The sequence below is a fragment of the Tupaia chinensis genome, unplaced genomic scaffold, assembly GCF_000334495.1.
Source record: "Tupaia chinensis unplaced genomic scaffold, TupChi_1.0 Scaffold000057_1, whole genome shotgun sequence".
In the NCBI taxonomy this organism is placed as follows: Eukaryota; Metazoa; Chordata; class Mammalia; order Scandentia; family Tupaiidae; genus Tupaia; species Tupaia belangeri.
In genome coordinates, this window is record NW_006159515.1 from 4,235,974 (window position 1) to 4,252,339 (window position 16,366).

Below are 16,366 nucleotides of genomic sequence, written 5' to 3' on the forward strand. Positions count from 1 at the left end.
CGGGTACTAAAACTTTAGTATCAAATCAAGATGTGCAAATCTGGATGCCGGCCAACAGCATGAATTCCTTAGCTTTCAGCGCCTCATCTGTTAGGATTTCCCCTGCAGCTATGTTCCTTCCAGTGAAAACAGTCATTAATGTGATTGATACTTCAGGAAGTCTTTTATCTCTGCGGAGACAGGAAGTGTACCATGGTGACGCCCTTCTCTTGTCGCCCATCTTGAAGCTTCCACCCCTTTACTCGTTGGATTTCCTTCAGAACACGACTGAAGTGGAAGGCTGTCTCCCAGACCCCTCATTTGGTGTCTTATTTTATTTTATTTTTATTTCAATTTCTTTTTTACATTCAATCATATATGTCACTTAGCTTGTAAAGTGAATATTCCAACGTGAATACATTTCTCACCAGGCCAGTGGGAACACCATCCACATCCTCCGCAGCAGATTATCACCCATTTCCGTGTCCCATGATGCCTTGCCTCTCTATTTTCCTCCTCAATGTCTTTCCTCAGACTCTCCTTCTCCACCCTCTTCCTGCACTGTATCTGCTATCTGTAGCCACATTCTGTTTCTGCGTCCTCTAGTCATTCTGTTTGGGCCAGAGTGTGGGTAGCCTGTGTCCTCTTTGACTTTGATGGTTTTTTTTTTTTGCTGATGACAATCGCGGGGCCTGATCAAGACAATCATGGGGAGGTCACAAGCTTGAGAAACCTAGCATGATCTTTCACCTCCTTTTTATTATTAATAGTACCATGTTATGCCAGAGGGTACATGTGTGTCTGAGAGGGGGAGAAAGGGAAAGAAACAGTGGACCTGTTCATCCTGTAATCTTTTTCCCTCCGATTCTCGGTCCCACCAACCTCCTGGGCAGGTGAGCACATGTGCTTTAAGTGGCTGGTGCTCAAACCCTGGTTAGCCACAGGGGGCGGGGGTGCAGCTTCCTTTTGATAACACCTGTATGGGTCCGCCCCCATCACCTCTGTGGAGGCCATCACCGAATCTGGAGAGGGCCTTGCGCTTGCGCGTTTGCTTGTTGACCATGCGCTGCGGCCTAGCGTCTCCCCTGGTCCTTGCATCCGAGGATTTGCTTCCTGGAGATGCAGGCTTACATCATTTCTTTCAGATTTCGTCTTGCCAAAGGCTTCCATTCCCCGACAGGACTCCTTGGGGTTCTGATCCTATCCCATTTCCTAAGCATGTTCCTCACATTTTATTTCAAATCAAGGACTTAAAATATGATATGAAAACTGAAGACTCAGCCCAGCTTCTGTGGCACAAGCAGTAGTGTGCCGGACTGCCATGCAGAGGCCCTGTGGCTGACCACGGGTTCGGATTCTCAGCCTGGTCAAACGGAAGCACCCTGGGCACACACAGGTGCTCAAGTGTCAGGGGCTGGAGTTCAGGGGAAGGGCAGACCCTGTTGGGGGACGCTTCCTCCCCCTTTATCTTTTGCACATGTTACTGTGAATTTAAAAATAAATAAATTAAATTTAAAAAGACAAACCTGGGCCAAAACGTTGGCCATCTCTGTCCATAATCGCACCCAGCCAACTTGGACTTTGGGGTGTGGAAACCCAGATCTAGGCCCTGGCTTTCTCACCGTGACATCATAGGCTGCTCGTTTTGCATTGCTGGTGCTATTCGCTCATCTCAAAGCGGGGCTAAGAGCTGTCGCTCCAGTGAGGCAGAAAACTTGGCCCAGAGACCTTCCTGGATGACAGGTTGGGTTTTGGAAAGTGGGTCTGTGTTCAGAGCGGACAGGTCTCGCCTTCCACACGCACCCCCTCATTCAGCCAACATTAATTGCCTGCCATGGGCCAGGCTCTCTCTTGGGCCCTGGGAATACAAAGGGGTTGCGGTGGACATGGTCCTGTGCACTCAGCAGTGGAAAGTCCAGAAACAAAAATAATCAATAATCACATGGTTAATAAATGAAGAGGGTGACAATGTAACCTGAAGAGTCTGGAAAAGGTTTCCTAACCAGGTGACTATGAGCTGTGATTTCAGGGGCATTTAGCAAGGCCTGGAGGTATTTGGGGGTTGTTACAACTGGTGGGGTGAGAGTGGGAGGGGAAGGCGCTTCACATCCTACAATGCACTGAGTGACCCCTCACAAAAAGGAACTTTCCATCCCAAAACATCAGAGGTGAGGCTGAGGGAACGTGGATTATGCAGAAGAAACAGCGCTTGCAAAGCCCTGCAGTGAGAAAGGAGATATTTTAGAGGTTTCCTGATCAGGTCTGATAAGGGAAAAGCTACCTCAGACTGAGAAGTAAATTCCGTGCTGCCATACATCAGACTGCGCCCAGGCTCAGAGGGCTGCTGGTGAACAGGGAAGGCGCTGCTCCCAGCTTGCCTCCTGCGTGTTAAAACACGGTTTCCTTTTGCTTTCACCAAAATTCCACCCCTCCCTGGAATCTCCCAACCTTTGTTTGCTGAGGCATTCCAGGTTCCTCGGGTCTCAGTCTCCCCTCATTGCAATCTGACTGCAACTATGGTTTTTGTGCCTGGTGGTCTTTGATTAGGCTAAGACAGGCCACAAGTCGATTAAAACACCTTGGCCAAGCCTCTTCCTCTGCCCCACCTGCAAAGTGGTTTCTCCCTGGCCTTTCCTAGGTAATGCAGCAGTAAGGATCAAGCCAATCACCTGCATGAAAGGTCTTCACGGACAGAGCTAAGCGCCTGGGCTTACTTATTGGAACCAGTACTTTAAACAGGAGATTCAGATATAAAAGAAATAGTGCTGAGAATACACGTTTGGTGCTTATTATCCAACTTCCCTTTTTTTTTTCCCTTTGTTTTCTTTTATTTTTTAAGGTTTCTGTGCCATAGGGCATGTGTGCTCACTGGAAAGAGACAAGACAGGGTCAGTGAGAGGGACAGTGAGAAATCCCCACCTCCCTCCACAGGGTGGATAGCCACACACAATCCTCTCTCCTCTATTCTCCTCCTGGGACTTTGGGCACACACACGTCATTTTCAAGCCACCAGGTCCAGGACTTGAACTCTAGTCGGCCATGTGGGAGTCCCACACCTTAATCACCATGCCACCTGCTGGCCCTCCAACTTCCCTCTTTTAACCATCATGTTAAAGAATGTCAGTTTTCCATTGAGCTGCATGTGAGTTCAAACTTTACACTCTTGTATACTGGCAGTGTGCTTTTGAGTTATTCAGTCCCTTTGAGACATTTCACATACAGAATGGGAATACCAATATCTGGGTCATACCATTGTTCAAAGGATAAGATGAAAAGAGCCATATTGTTCCTGGTACATGAGACGCAACCGGAATTCATTCCCTACATCAACAGCTCAAGGGTTTCTATCTACATTCCATCTTGTTATGTCTACGTTTCTAGGCAGTAGTGAGCATTATTTTCTTTAAGGAGTTACTGTTTGGATAGTGTGGTCCAATATCTGGTAAAGAGAACAATGGCAGCAGTGTTACAGGGTTCAAGAGCAGGAGTGGCCAGGCTACTCTTTGCAATGTATTAAATAGTTTCAATCCTGGTGCATAGTGTGTTTGGCTGATTGGAGTACTTCTGAGAATTCTTACAATTATTTTCCTTTTTGTGATTAGGGATTTATTCAGCACAATTAATAAAATAATCTCATATAGTCCTTTACCCCAGATTTGGGTTATTATTCTTGAAACTGTAGAAGATAGGCCAGAAGAGTGCAAACCACCTCAACTGTAATTGCTTAGAAAATTCTAGATACCTTTTAGAAAAGATATTGCATATCTCTTGCAGAGAAAAGGTCACTGTCACTTCAAAAAAAAACAAAAATCACACACACACCTTACAGGAGACCATATTATCTTTAAAACATCAATTCCTGAAATACCAGGACAGAATTTAATGTGAGTGAACTTCACTTCATGAAGTTGGTTTTCTCTGCTCATTAATTTCCTTGCCATGGAAATTGTTTAGCAGTAAGACCTGTTGTTCCAAGTAAAATAACTTGATAGAATAAAAAGAAAGAAAATGTAATCCTTCTGCTTTCAAATTTAACAAAGTTTTCAATCCAGGTTAGAAATGGAAATAAGGCATCCAGGGATTTTTAGAGCATACTCTTTCCTATTTTATGCACACAAACTTTCTTAATTAACCTAATTAATGTATCTTATGTTGAAACTGTAAAGTCTTTTTGATAAGTCATATTGACTTACATTGGAAAACATGAAAAAAAAGTAAACTTCAATTAAACAAATACTACTGAATACCTATTCTGTTGTCCATGGCATAAGATGCTAGAAACATACACTCCAAGGACATAGACCTGGATTCGTGAAATGTGGTCCAGTAAGAAGACACTTGTATAAATCAACTCTCACAAGAAAGAGAGATAGGTATTTTCTGTAGTTTGAAAATGTCCCCTCAAATTCATGTGTTTAGGCATTGTAATGGGATTGAGAAGGTGAAAACCTGCCCAGTTATGGTGTTGAAGGATGGGGCTTCTGGGAAGAGCTTAGTGATTGGGTCATTATGGTGAGTGCCCCATAATGGAGTCCTGGTGGGTTTTTAAGGAGAAGAAATGAAGCAGGCAGAAAATGCATGGATACAGACCATGCTCTGCTGTGTCCTGACTTCTACCTCTGCCATTTTGTGATGTTTTTGGACTTTTTAGTCACCAGAATTGTGAGTCAAATAAACCTCTAGTCTACATAGATCACTCAATTTCATGTGTTTCTATAAGTTGCACAATAATAGATTAGGACACAATTGTCATAGAGGATGAAGCAGAGACAAAGTTTGCAAGGCAGGCAAACTTTTTCAATCAAATGGTAAATACTTAAGGCCTTTCGGACCATATGATCTCAATGACAGCTGCTCAGCTCTGTCACTGTCATGAAAGAACAGCCAGGGACAAGGTAAGAATGAATAGGCAGGCCAGCCCCTGCAGTGGAGCAATTAACCACTGTGCATAGAGAGCTGGATCCCACATGGCTGACCAAGGTCATGAATCCTAGTGTCAGTGACTTGAAAAATACACCAGGCCCAAATGTATGCCCCATATCCTTATGAGATGAAGACATGGAGGAAGAGGATTGCAGTGTGATCATACCACGTTGTGGCATATTCTCTCTCTCTCTGTGTCTCTCTCTCTCTCTCTGTCTCTCTCTCTCTCTCTGGAAAGTGCACACATAAACCAGCAACTAAAAAAAGGGGGGCAGAGGGATGTGACTGTGTTCCAAACTTCATTTAAGTCACTGAATTTCATTATTACTTTTCTTTTTTCTTTTTTACAAGTATTCAAAAATGTAAAATTCATTCTTATCTTGAAGGTTCTATAAAAACAGGTATCGGATCGGATTGAGGTTATGAGTTAATTAGGGCCAAAGGTAATTGTTAATGGTTTATCACAATCATGTTTGAGTAGATTTTATAGCATTATTCAGTTAAACTTCAAGCTCCTTAGACAGCCTTTCCATTTTGTTGGGTTTTTTTTTTCACACGATAACTACTTTCAAGAAATACAGAGAAAATCTTTTTCCAGCTGTTATGCGGTATTTGCAATGCTGAGAGCATACAGGAGGGGTAAGGAGGAGTTGAGACGAGTCCTTTTTGCATAATATGGAGCAGTCAAAGGGAGATTATTTAGTAAAAAGCAAAATATAAACTGAGCATCAGCTTTATTACACACAAGTCTGGAAAATAAATGCTGTAGTTTGGATGTCTGTCCCTTTCAAAATTCATTTGAGGGACCAGCAGTTACCGTAATGGCTATGTCGCTGGACTCCCACATAGTCGACCACGGTTCAAGTCCCAGACCCAGTGGCTTAAACTCACGCCAGGTGCGTGTGCGTGCGTGCCCAAGATCCCAAGAGGAGAATGGGAGAGAAGGGATTGCAGCGTGGCCATCCCCCCCGGGGGGTGATTTCTCGCTTTCTGTCTCTCTGTCTCTATCTGTCTGGTGAGCGCACACACCCTATAGCAAAAACCTCTCCAAAAAAAATTTTTTTTTAATTGTATTGCAATGTAACAGTATTGGAGGTGGGGTTTTAACAAGCAATTAGACCATGATGGCTCCACCCTCATGGACAGGCTCAATGCCTTTATAAAGGGGCTTGGGGAGTGGGGGCCCTCCTTGCTCTTTTGTTCTCCTGGTGTGGGAAGAACAGCCATCCGGCCACTGGAAGAAGCAGTATTGGAGATGAAGTCCTGAAAGTGGAGACAGGCCCTCACCGGAAACCAACCTGTCAATACCTTGCTCTCAGACTTCCCAGTCTCCAGAACTGTGAGAAATAAATATCTGTTCTTTTATAAATTACCCAGTCTGTGGTAAGGCACCACAAAATACACTTTGGTGACAGATCTTGGCAATTAACCTGCTCAGGTTTAGGCAACTAAAATGACCAAACTGGGTGGCTCTGGCTAAAGATAATTCCTCTGTTCAAATCCTTGGTGCTGATAAAGAAAATGTTTGCTGGCCTTGAACATGTGCATAGCAACTTGCTGGCTGCACGACCTTAAGCCTGGAGAGTGTGGGAGATTGTAAAACGCCAGAGCTAATGGACAGGAATAACCGGGGGGAAATCGTCCAAAGGTGAGCTGAACTTTTGCAGTGACTGACTGAACTACGACCTGGACACACCTAACAGGCTTGGTGAGTCAGTCCAGCTCCTAAAAGCCACCAGAGCAGGGGGCTGGCCAAGGGATCCTCGGAGACCCACCAACTTGGCACTGACACGCCTAGGATTTGACAGGGTGCGTACGGGTGTGTGTGTCTGGGTCTAACAAGGACTCAAAGCTGAGAAAGAGTGCCCAGGAGGGTTGGCGTGTTTGTGCCGGGCTGGTTCTGCAGGTCGAGGTGGGTCTGGCCGCGCGTGCCCAGGTGTGCACATGGGGGCGCGGTGCAGGGCGAGGCGCCGCGTCCTGCCTGCAGGGGGCGCCGCCCGGGGCGGCCTGGGAGCCGCTCGCGGGCCCCGGGTGACATTTCCGTTCCGCGGCCTGGGCCAGCTCTCCCCCACGGCCCCGGCCGGCTGCAGGTGAGGCGCTGGGCACCGCGAAGCCCTGGGACCCGGGACCGTTTCTGCCCTGCCCGTCCTCCTGGGGACCCCGGGGACTCTGTGCGTCTTCCCCCGCGCGGCGTCCGGTGGCGTGGGCCGGGAGCAGGCCTGCAGCGCGGGCGGCGGCAGCAGCTGGGCCACGGGGCGTTTGCCGCGCCAAGTGCAGCGGGCCCAGGGCAGGGAGGGTTCGCACTGCCAGCGCGCGAGGTCCTCCTGCAACGTGAGGACCACCTGGAAGGTCGATTGCAAAGGACCTCCAGGTGGAATGACGCTAAGGCTTTTCAGAAATTCTGCTTTTCATTTTAGAGATCTTAAAGAACTCTAAGGACAACCCCTAGCACCTGTGAGTTCACGCGCTTTCTTGGAGCCGTTAGTGAAACATCCACACTTTTGGAAAACTTGCTTTCACTGCTGTGATGATCATGGCCATTTCCTTCCCTGAAAACCCTGCGTGTTTTGAACATGGCTTCCTGGTCCCAGGCTTAGTTTATTTATATTGAAGTGCTAAGAAAACGCATTAGACTTGTAACTGTTTTTTAAGGCATATTACTTATTTTGCTAAATGTCCCAGGGAGAAATCATGAATGAGAAGCTGAAGCCTCTCTCTAAATTAATTGGATTGACCTATATAAAATGCATCGTTATTGAAGCCTTTTCCCTCGCGCCATTCGATTTGCTAAAATGCTAATATGGGGAGTGCTTGTACAATAGTTTGCCCTTATTTTCCCAAAATACCTCATTTCCTGAAACTGCTCTTAGAAGCCAGAGTTTTCTGAGTAAGCAGACCTCCCTCTCCTGGTCGAGGCCATTTGCACATTAAAACTGGTATATTAAATACCATTTGTATATTAAGTTTGCAACGTTAAGTTCACTTCCATTTGGTGGACTCTGGTGTGGAGGTATTCTGGATTAGCTGACCTTACTAACTGGAGCCCCAGTGTTCACTAGTCCTGGAGAGGGTAGGCATGGTAGTGATCTTGGGTAACAGGCAGCAGCCTGTGGGAAGGACAGGAATAGACTTTTTAAATCACTTACCTATATTCCTCTTTATTTTAGGGAGGGAAAGACCTTCCTTCCTAGTAAGGTCTCTCAAAAGCTCCAACCCATGTCAGCTCTCCAGGTAGAGTCACTGGAGGACTTTGCGCCCACGGTCAGTCGCCTGGTCCTTTGTAGTGAGGCAGGTGGCACAGGGGTACGGTGCAACTGCATTTGACAAGGGACAGCATCCCAGGAAAAGTGGCAATAAGAGGACCAAATCAAGTACACTTAGCAGTCTTCTCTAGAATTCTCTATCCGGAGTAAGTCTTTTTTTAACCTTTTTTTTCCCATGAGTGAGAGAGACCCTCCAAAGGGTCTTGATGCTGTGGTCCACCCTAGCCTTGGCCAGTCCTGGATCCAGGGTACCTGCCCATCAGACATACTCAGGGAAGTTCCAGAAGCTGGACCCTCCCACACGGGTCAGCCTCACAGCTTCACGTTCCGCTGCACCATCATCCAGACCCAGATATTAGAGATTTTATTCAAAGAGCCTCAATTAAATATGACCACCCAGCATCTCACCTACCAGGAATTCACTCTTTTTTTTTTTTTTGGAGAGATTTTTGCTATAGGGCGTGTGTGCTTGCCAGACAGAGAGAGACAGAGAGATAGGAAGCGAGAACCCACCCCCCACAGGGGATGGCCACCCCGCAATCCCTTCTCCTCCATTCTCCTCTCAGGATCTTGGGCACACATGCACATGCACCCAGCATGAGTTTAAGCCACCGGGTCCGGGACTCGAACTGCGGTCGACTACATGGGAGTCCAGCGACATAGCCATTACGCTAACTGCTGGTCCCACCAGGAATTCACTCTTAATCAAAAGCCTCTCTGCTCAGTGAAACCACACTGGGAGGGTTTGAAGACTTCCCGTGGGCCTCAGAGCCTCCATACGGCAGAGCTCCGTCTGTGTCAGGTGCTACTGTACCCTCTGGTGGACTTACAGAAGAGACCAGCTTCCAGAAGTCTGGTTTGCGTGGCATTATGCACAGTAGATGTGGTAAATGGCTAAGCTGCTAAGAATGAAGGAAGAGGCGTGAGCCTTGGAGGGCAGAGGCACAAATGCTCACTGGAGGCCATGGGGAAGGGCACTCAGAGCAGTGCCCTGCCCGAAAGGTGAATTTTTAATGGGTAGAGGGGTGCAAAAGCCTATTCCTGACAGCACACACTATGAGGAAGTTAAGAATCTTAAAATGAAACTGTGTTCAGAGAAAGGCCAGCAACTTGGTACGCTGAGCCGGGCCGTGTGGGAGGCCTGGGGCCGCAGGGTGGCTGGAGGAAAGACTCTCTGGTCGTATCAACTCGACTTTTTCGTCGAGGTTCTGGGTTTTTAGTTTGTTTTGTTTTGCTTTTTTGTTAATAAACTTTTAAGTGAACATAAAAGCAGAGGGAGTAGTATAATGAATTGACCTATGTCCATTAAATAGATTTTACAATTCTTTTTGACCTTCTCTGGTTCATCTTTTTGTTTTTATTTTTTATATTGGCTGAAGTAGTTTATTTCAGGAAACCTAACATTTGGCCCCTAAATGCTTCAGTGTGTCCTCTAAAGCAGCCTTTTCTCGTATAGCTAAATATCATTATAACCTAATATAACTGAGAATGATTCCTCCATTTTTTTGTTATTGTTTTTAGTTTGCTGTAGGGTATGTGTTTGACAGAGAGAGAAAGAATGAGCATCCCCCCTGAGGAGGAGGGTCGGTATGGCCACACAGCGATGCTCTCTCCTCTATTCCCCTCTCAGGATTTTGGGCATTCACACACACACACACACACACACACACCCCCAGTGTGATTTTCAAGTCACTGGGTCCAGGACTTGAACTGTCGTCGGCTATGTGGGATCCAGACACCTTAATCCCCATGCCACCAGCTGGCCTCCCCCTCAATGTTTTCTAAAATTCAACTCATAGTTAATTTTTTTTTTTGATCGCCTCAAAAATGTGCTTATTGCTACTGTTTCGTGTTGTAGGACTCCACACAAGGGCCACTATTTTGTTGCTCATCTGTTGTGTCTTAATCAAGGACGAGGAGTAGCAAACTTTTCTGTGAAGGGCCAGATACTAACTCTTTCAGGCTTTATGGATTTGTTTCTCTGCCACAACTGCCCAACTCTGCTATTGTCATGCAAAATTAGCCCCCCAAAATTATGAAAGTATCCATATGTAATTTGGGAACAAATAATTATGGCTATGTGTCAATCGTTTTCTTTTTAAATTTTTAGGTTTTTGTTATAAAATGCGTGTGCTCACAAATCAGAAACAGAGAGGCAGAGACAGAGGGAAAGTGAGGAATCACCCTCCATGGCGGATGGCCACGCCACGTTCCCTTCTTCTCCATTCTCCTCTTGGGATTTTGGGCACGCACATACATGCACCTGGTATGATTTTCAAGTCACCAGGCCCAGAACTTGAAGCATGGTTGACATGTGGTAATCCAGCACCTTAACCACCACACTGCATGCTGGCCCCTTTTTTACTGTTTTAAAACCCACTGACAGTTGGGCTTACCCATAGGCCATAGTCTTCTGTCCCTGGAGTTGAGCCATTCCTGAGGGTTCCTTTAATCCAGTGATTTGCTGATGGCACTCAGTGGGTTGCCTATTCAGTGTTTCACACTTTGAATTTATCTGACTGTTTTTGTGTGGTGTCATTTAGCTTGCTCCTCTATTCCCTATATTTCCTGTAAACTGGAAACTAAACCAAAAGGCTTAATTAGGTTCCTACTCTCCATTTTGGGCAAGCCTACTTCAGAAATAGTTTGAATTTTTTTCAAACATAAATTCTCGGCACCAGTGGTTGGCATCATGGCTATGTCGCTGGACTCCCACATAGTCGACCACGGTTCGAGTCTCGGACCCAGTGACCTAGATTCATGCCAGGTGCATGTGTATGTGTCCCCAAGATCCCGAGAGAATGAAAGAGAAGGGATTGCAGCATGGCCATCCTCCCTGGAGGGGGGTGGGTGGAGTGTGATTTCTCTCTTTCTGTCTCTCTGTCTTTCTGGCAAGTGCACACACGCCCTATAGCAAAAACCTCTTAAAAAAAAAATGTTTTTTCCTGACTTCCAAGTACTTGAAAACCCTTGTCCACGCAGCTCAACAGTCCTAAAATAGATTTGCCCAATAGCTGAGAATATACATTTTTCTTTGTCTTAATGTCCTTACTTGTAGAAGAGGATACTTGCTAGTATTCCTCAAAAAAAACACAAGAATTTCCCTATCCAAGATATTCCTGGACCCCTCAGGCTGGTGGGCCACACTTTCCCACTGAATGGAAATACTTCCTTCTGTAGGCCATGGCCAGGGTCTGAGATTGGGGTTGAGTCATTTGTTTTAGTTTTTGTTTGTTTGTTTGTTTTGTTTTTTAAGTCCCTTATCTATCACTCTTTCTAAGTTTTAATTATTTATTTCTTCCATGAGCAAGATTAGCAGCACTACCAACAGAGTCTTAATGCCACAATCTACCCCCAGCTTTCAGCAAGCCCCAGACCATGGGCATTCATGTGCAGGCATACATAGGGGGCACTCTGGACTTGAACAGGAGTGCTTTATGTAACATCACAGTATGCCCTGTACCATGCTCTGGCCCAGCTCCTTATCCTAAACACTCAACTCGCTGTTATCTCACCCCTAGTAGGACTGAAAACCAGATATTTGGTCCATGTGCACTTTCTGGTTACTGTGTGGGGACTGTCAGTCTCACAATGGTACTGGATTTCAGGGCACACCTCTTTGAAGAAACAAGCTTGCAGGTGAGAATTGTTTTCCTCTGTTCCAGAGCGTTCACTGCTCTTGAATTCTAGAGCCTCAGAGGAAGTGTGCTGACAGGGCCAGCTGGAAGCTCTTGTCCTCTTGTCATGTAAGAGACATTGAGAATACTAATCTTTTGTCAACTATATTACACTTACTTTTTGTACTTTGTCTGCCATGTTTACAATCTATTAAAAACCAAAGAACACTTATACATCCCCCAATGGGCCTGGTCACACCACAGTCTTTTTTCCTCCAATTCTGTCTCCCATCAGGGTCCTGGGCACACATATATACACACCTGATGTAAGGAAGCCACATACAATCCAGCTTCCTCTGTGTAACACTTAACCTCCACACCATGGGGCCAGCCCCTTTATAAAATATTTTAATGTGGGGAAGCAGGTTGTGTGGTGATTAAAGCACTTGATCCAACATGACCAGCCACTGTTCAAGTCCCAGACCCAGTAACTGGAGAATCACACGAGATGTGTGTACATGCATGCCCAAAAATCCCAAGAGGACAATGGAGGAGACAGGATTGTGGTGTGGCCATTCCCCTTAGAGGGTGATAACACACTTTCTCTCTTTCTGTCTCTCTCTGGTGTGTGCATGTGCCTTATGGCAGAAACAAGCAAAATTAATATTAAGTAGTGAAAATGATCAGTCTCTCCCCTTTACAATTTGTTTTGTGTTTTGCTTAAAAAGACTATTTCAAGATTATTTTTTCTTAAATTCCTAGTAACACAGATAAATGAACATGTGATGGGAGTGAGGAATTTATGATCTGAAAAAGAATATTAAAGGGAAACTACTTCTACTTAGATAATACTATATGAAAATAATGAAATGTTGGCATTAATGTTGGCTCGATGTTGATAAGTGTTCAAGATGGGTATTTGTGACATCATTATATCATTACCCTAGTTTTATATATATTTGACTTTGCATAATGACAAAGTTGTCCCATGGGAGCCAGACATTAGGGTCATGCTTAAGAGCATGGACTCTTGTGTTGAACTGCCTGACTTCCAGACCTGGCTCTGCCACTTACTAGCTGGGTGATTTTGAACTTTTAATGTCAAAAGCTGGGATAATTAGGGCCAGCTGGCAGCATAGTGGTTAAGGCAGCTGGATCCCACATGGCTGACTGCACGGTTCAAGTCCAGGACCCAGTGGCTTAAAAACACACCCAGTACATGTGGAGTTATGCCCAAAATCCCTTGAGGAAAATGGAAGAGAAGGAATTACAGTGTGGCCATCCCTCCCTGGGGTACTTCCTCACTTTCCCTCTCTCTCTGTCTCTCTCCAGCAACCACATGTCCCCTACAGGGGGAGGAAAAAAAGCAAACAACAGAAAAGGTAGGGGTAATAACCGTCTTCCTGACAGAGTTCTTAGAAGGACTGCATGAGAAAATTCACACACACACACACACACACGTTACATGGCATTTAGCATTAGGTAAATGCTCACCAAATGGCGTCTCTAAAGAAAGAGTAGTTGCAGTCAAGCAAATCCCTGGGTGGAGAGGTGTAGGTGCTAAGTGAATGTGTACAGTGAGGAGCTTGACTTTGCTGGGCTGACTGAGGAGGACTTTGCAGAGACCGAGATCTGGAAGGCCACATCCTTTAACTCAAAGTATCTTTCACTGGTGGAGTGGAAGTGGGGAGGGAGAAGTAGAGAAAAGGCACAGGGAAATGCCTGGCAACTGGAGGAAGCATGTCTGATTTGGTATTAGTTTCCTAGCTAGTATTGTATTAGTTCCCACGCATTGCCACAAATCTGTGGCTTACAACAACCCAAATGTATTATCTTACAGGTTGTAGGTCTGAAGTCCCACAAGGTCTCTCTGAGCTGACATCATGGGGTCCGCAGGGCTGCGACCCCTTCTGAAGGCTCTAGGGGAGAATCTGTTTCCTTGCTTTACCCAGTTTCTAAAGGCCACCCACATGCTCTGGCTTGTGGGACCCTTCATCTTCAAAGCCAACAACATCGCCCGTCTCTGACCTGCTTCTATCATTATCTCTCTCTCTGGTCTGAGTCAGGAAAGGTTTTCTGCTTTTAAGAACTCATTTGATTCCACTGGGCTTGCCCACATCTCAGGGTCCTTCACTTTAATCACTTCTGCCAAGTGCCTTTTGCCATGTAAAGTAGCACACTCACAGTTCCAGGGACAGGGTCATGGGTATCTTTGGGGGCCATTATTATACCAACCATAGATTTGAAGAAGGTGAGTATGGCTGAAGCACCAACAGGGAAGAGATGGGGCTTGAGAGAGAACAAGGCAGAGAGGCCTGTGGGTCATGTTAAGTGTTACAAAGTTTATTGCAACAGCAAGAAGAAGTCATGGTAAAAGCCACTGCCCAGACCCTTTCTTCAAGGAACTCTGGTTGCCAGTGCTTATTTTTCAGGCCACTGGGTCCGGGAATCGAACTGTGCAGTTGGTCATGTAGGATCCAGCCACCTTCACCACCATGCCACCAGCTGGCCCATGTACAGTAGCGTTTGTCTTTAGTCCTGAAATTCTGGACTTGGCCAACAGATTAAAATACTTTCTTTGGGAAGAATGGAATGAGATCCTTCACCTCAAGAATCTCCTACCCGTCAGAGCCACTGGTGGAGATTCCATGGGTCCCAATAGTAATTCTTCTGAAACTTGTTACCCCAGCTATCATCCTAAATGTGAACCACTTCTGTCTTTGCTAATCTGGTTTGATCCTGTATCAGTTTTCTAGGGCTTCTATAACAAACTACCACAAACCGGGAGGCTTAGAACAACAGACATGTGTTCTCTCACAGTTCCTAGAAGTACTAAGTCAGAAATCAAGGTGTCGGTGGGGCCACACTTTGAAGACACTAGGGGAAAATCCTTCCTTCCTTCCTCAAGCTTCTGGTGGTCTCAGGGTTCTTTGGCTTATGACCTGACCACTCCAGACTCTGCCTCTGTCTTCACATGGCCACCTCCTCTCTGTCTCCTCTTCTGTCTCCTATAGGGACAATTTACCATTGGATTTAGGGGATTCAGGTCCCCCTGGGTAATCCAGGGTGATCTTAAGATTGCTGATTAAATCACATCTGTTGAATATCCTTTGCCAAATAAGGTAAACTACTCACAGTCCTGGGGGTTAGGACGTGGACACCTGTATTCAGCTTGCCTCATTTTGTAATGTGGCAGCCACCACAGCATGGAAGCAGCTCTCCACACATTCTGTGGCAGCTACTTTAATACCAGGTGCTAATGATTCTCAAGATGTGATTCAGGTACTCTTCCTTACCAAGGCAGGTCAGTCTGATCTAGACCAGTAGTCCACAACCTTTTTGACACCAGGGACCAGTTTTATGGAAGATAATTTTTCCATAATTTTTCCAGGTGAGGGGGATGGTTTGGGGATAATTGAAGTGCATCACATTTATTGTGCACTTTATTTCTAATATTACTACATTGTAATATATAATGAAATAATTATACAACTCACCATAATGCAGAATCCATGCAAGTTCTGGACTTGTTTTCTTGCTATTATGCCATTCTCACCTAAGGGCTCCTATCAGCATATAGTCCCCTCACTGATCTGACAGGAGAGCTCAGGTGATAATGCGAGTAATGGGGAAAGACTGTAAATACAGATGAATCTTGGCTGGCTCGCCGGCTACTCACCTCCTGCTGTGCAGCCTCGTTCTTAGCAGGACATGGACTGGTGGTAGTCCATGGTCCAGGGGTTGGGGACCCCTGGTCTAGACTCTTCAGGCCCTACTTCCTCAGCATTGACAGGAGGGACTTTTGATGGAAGGAGACTCTGGTTCCATGTGTGAAATGCCATCTGCTCTTCAGGGGACCCCTGAACTGCTGTCAGACACTTCTTCGATTCTGTCTTGGTCATTTTTCTCCCTACAGCTGTGGGCACCCCTGCCTCTGCTCTCTCGTACTTCGGCAGTGGCTGCCATTTTACCAATGGACATTTCCTGTTATCTTGCTGGTGTAAGAAGCTGTTTCTGCATGAATACTGCTGGACTGTGAACTCTGGTTGGATAAGAACCACACCTCCCGGATTTTGATTCTGCTGTAGTGCCTTCCAAGTACAGGCTCCAGCTAGAAAGAGCTCTTTTATGGTTAGTTGAGAGTGCTTTTCTGGAATGCTGATATTTTGAGTTATGCCTGAGTAAATTACAGTGAGGAAAAGTAAATTAGGGAAAGGGTTTCCTACCATGCTCTACTCTTGTTTGTTAGTTGGAATTGCCACATCTGCTTTCAACGCTTTTGAGTATTAATTGCCTCTTCCTGGTGTTGGCATCTGTAGTTAGAAGTATGCAGCAGATAAATTAATGAAAATTATTAATATTTTTACATCTTATGATGGTTTAACAAATTTATAAGCATTAAAAGAGATTTGAAATGTGTTCTTTGAGCCATTATTTTGGAGAATAATCACAGCTGCCTGCTTTGAATTATTCTTTCCCTCCGATTTGGTTTTCTGTAAAGTTAGATGCAGATTATAAAAGCCTGATAAAAACCTATAAAAAGGAATAGTATAACGTGTAAATGAGAAGAATGGCTTGATGGCA

General features: G+C 45.4%; 1 protein-coding gene across 5 annotated transcripts in view; it reads left to right on the top strand.

Annotated features, from left to right (window-relative positions):
* Positions 1-6,536: 6,536 nt before the first annotated feature.
* The window catches only part of GGACT (gamma-glutamylamine cyclotransferase), a 45,626-nt gene continuing 35,796 nt past the window's right edge, over positions 6,537-16,366 (top strand). For 2 of the 5 annotated variants that reach the window (XM_006141519.2, XM_006141522.2), the window contains exon 1: positions 6,624-6,711. The gene's annotated coding sequence lies outside the window, so the exon portion shown is untranslated. The other 3 variants (XM_006141524.2, XM_006141521.2, XM_006141518.3) reach the window with 3 other exon arrangements.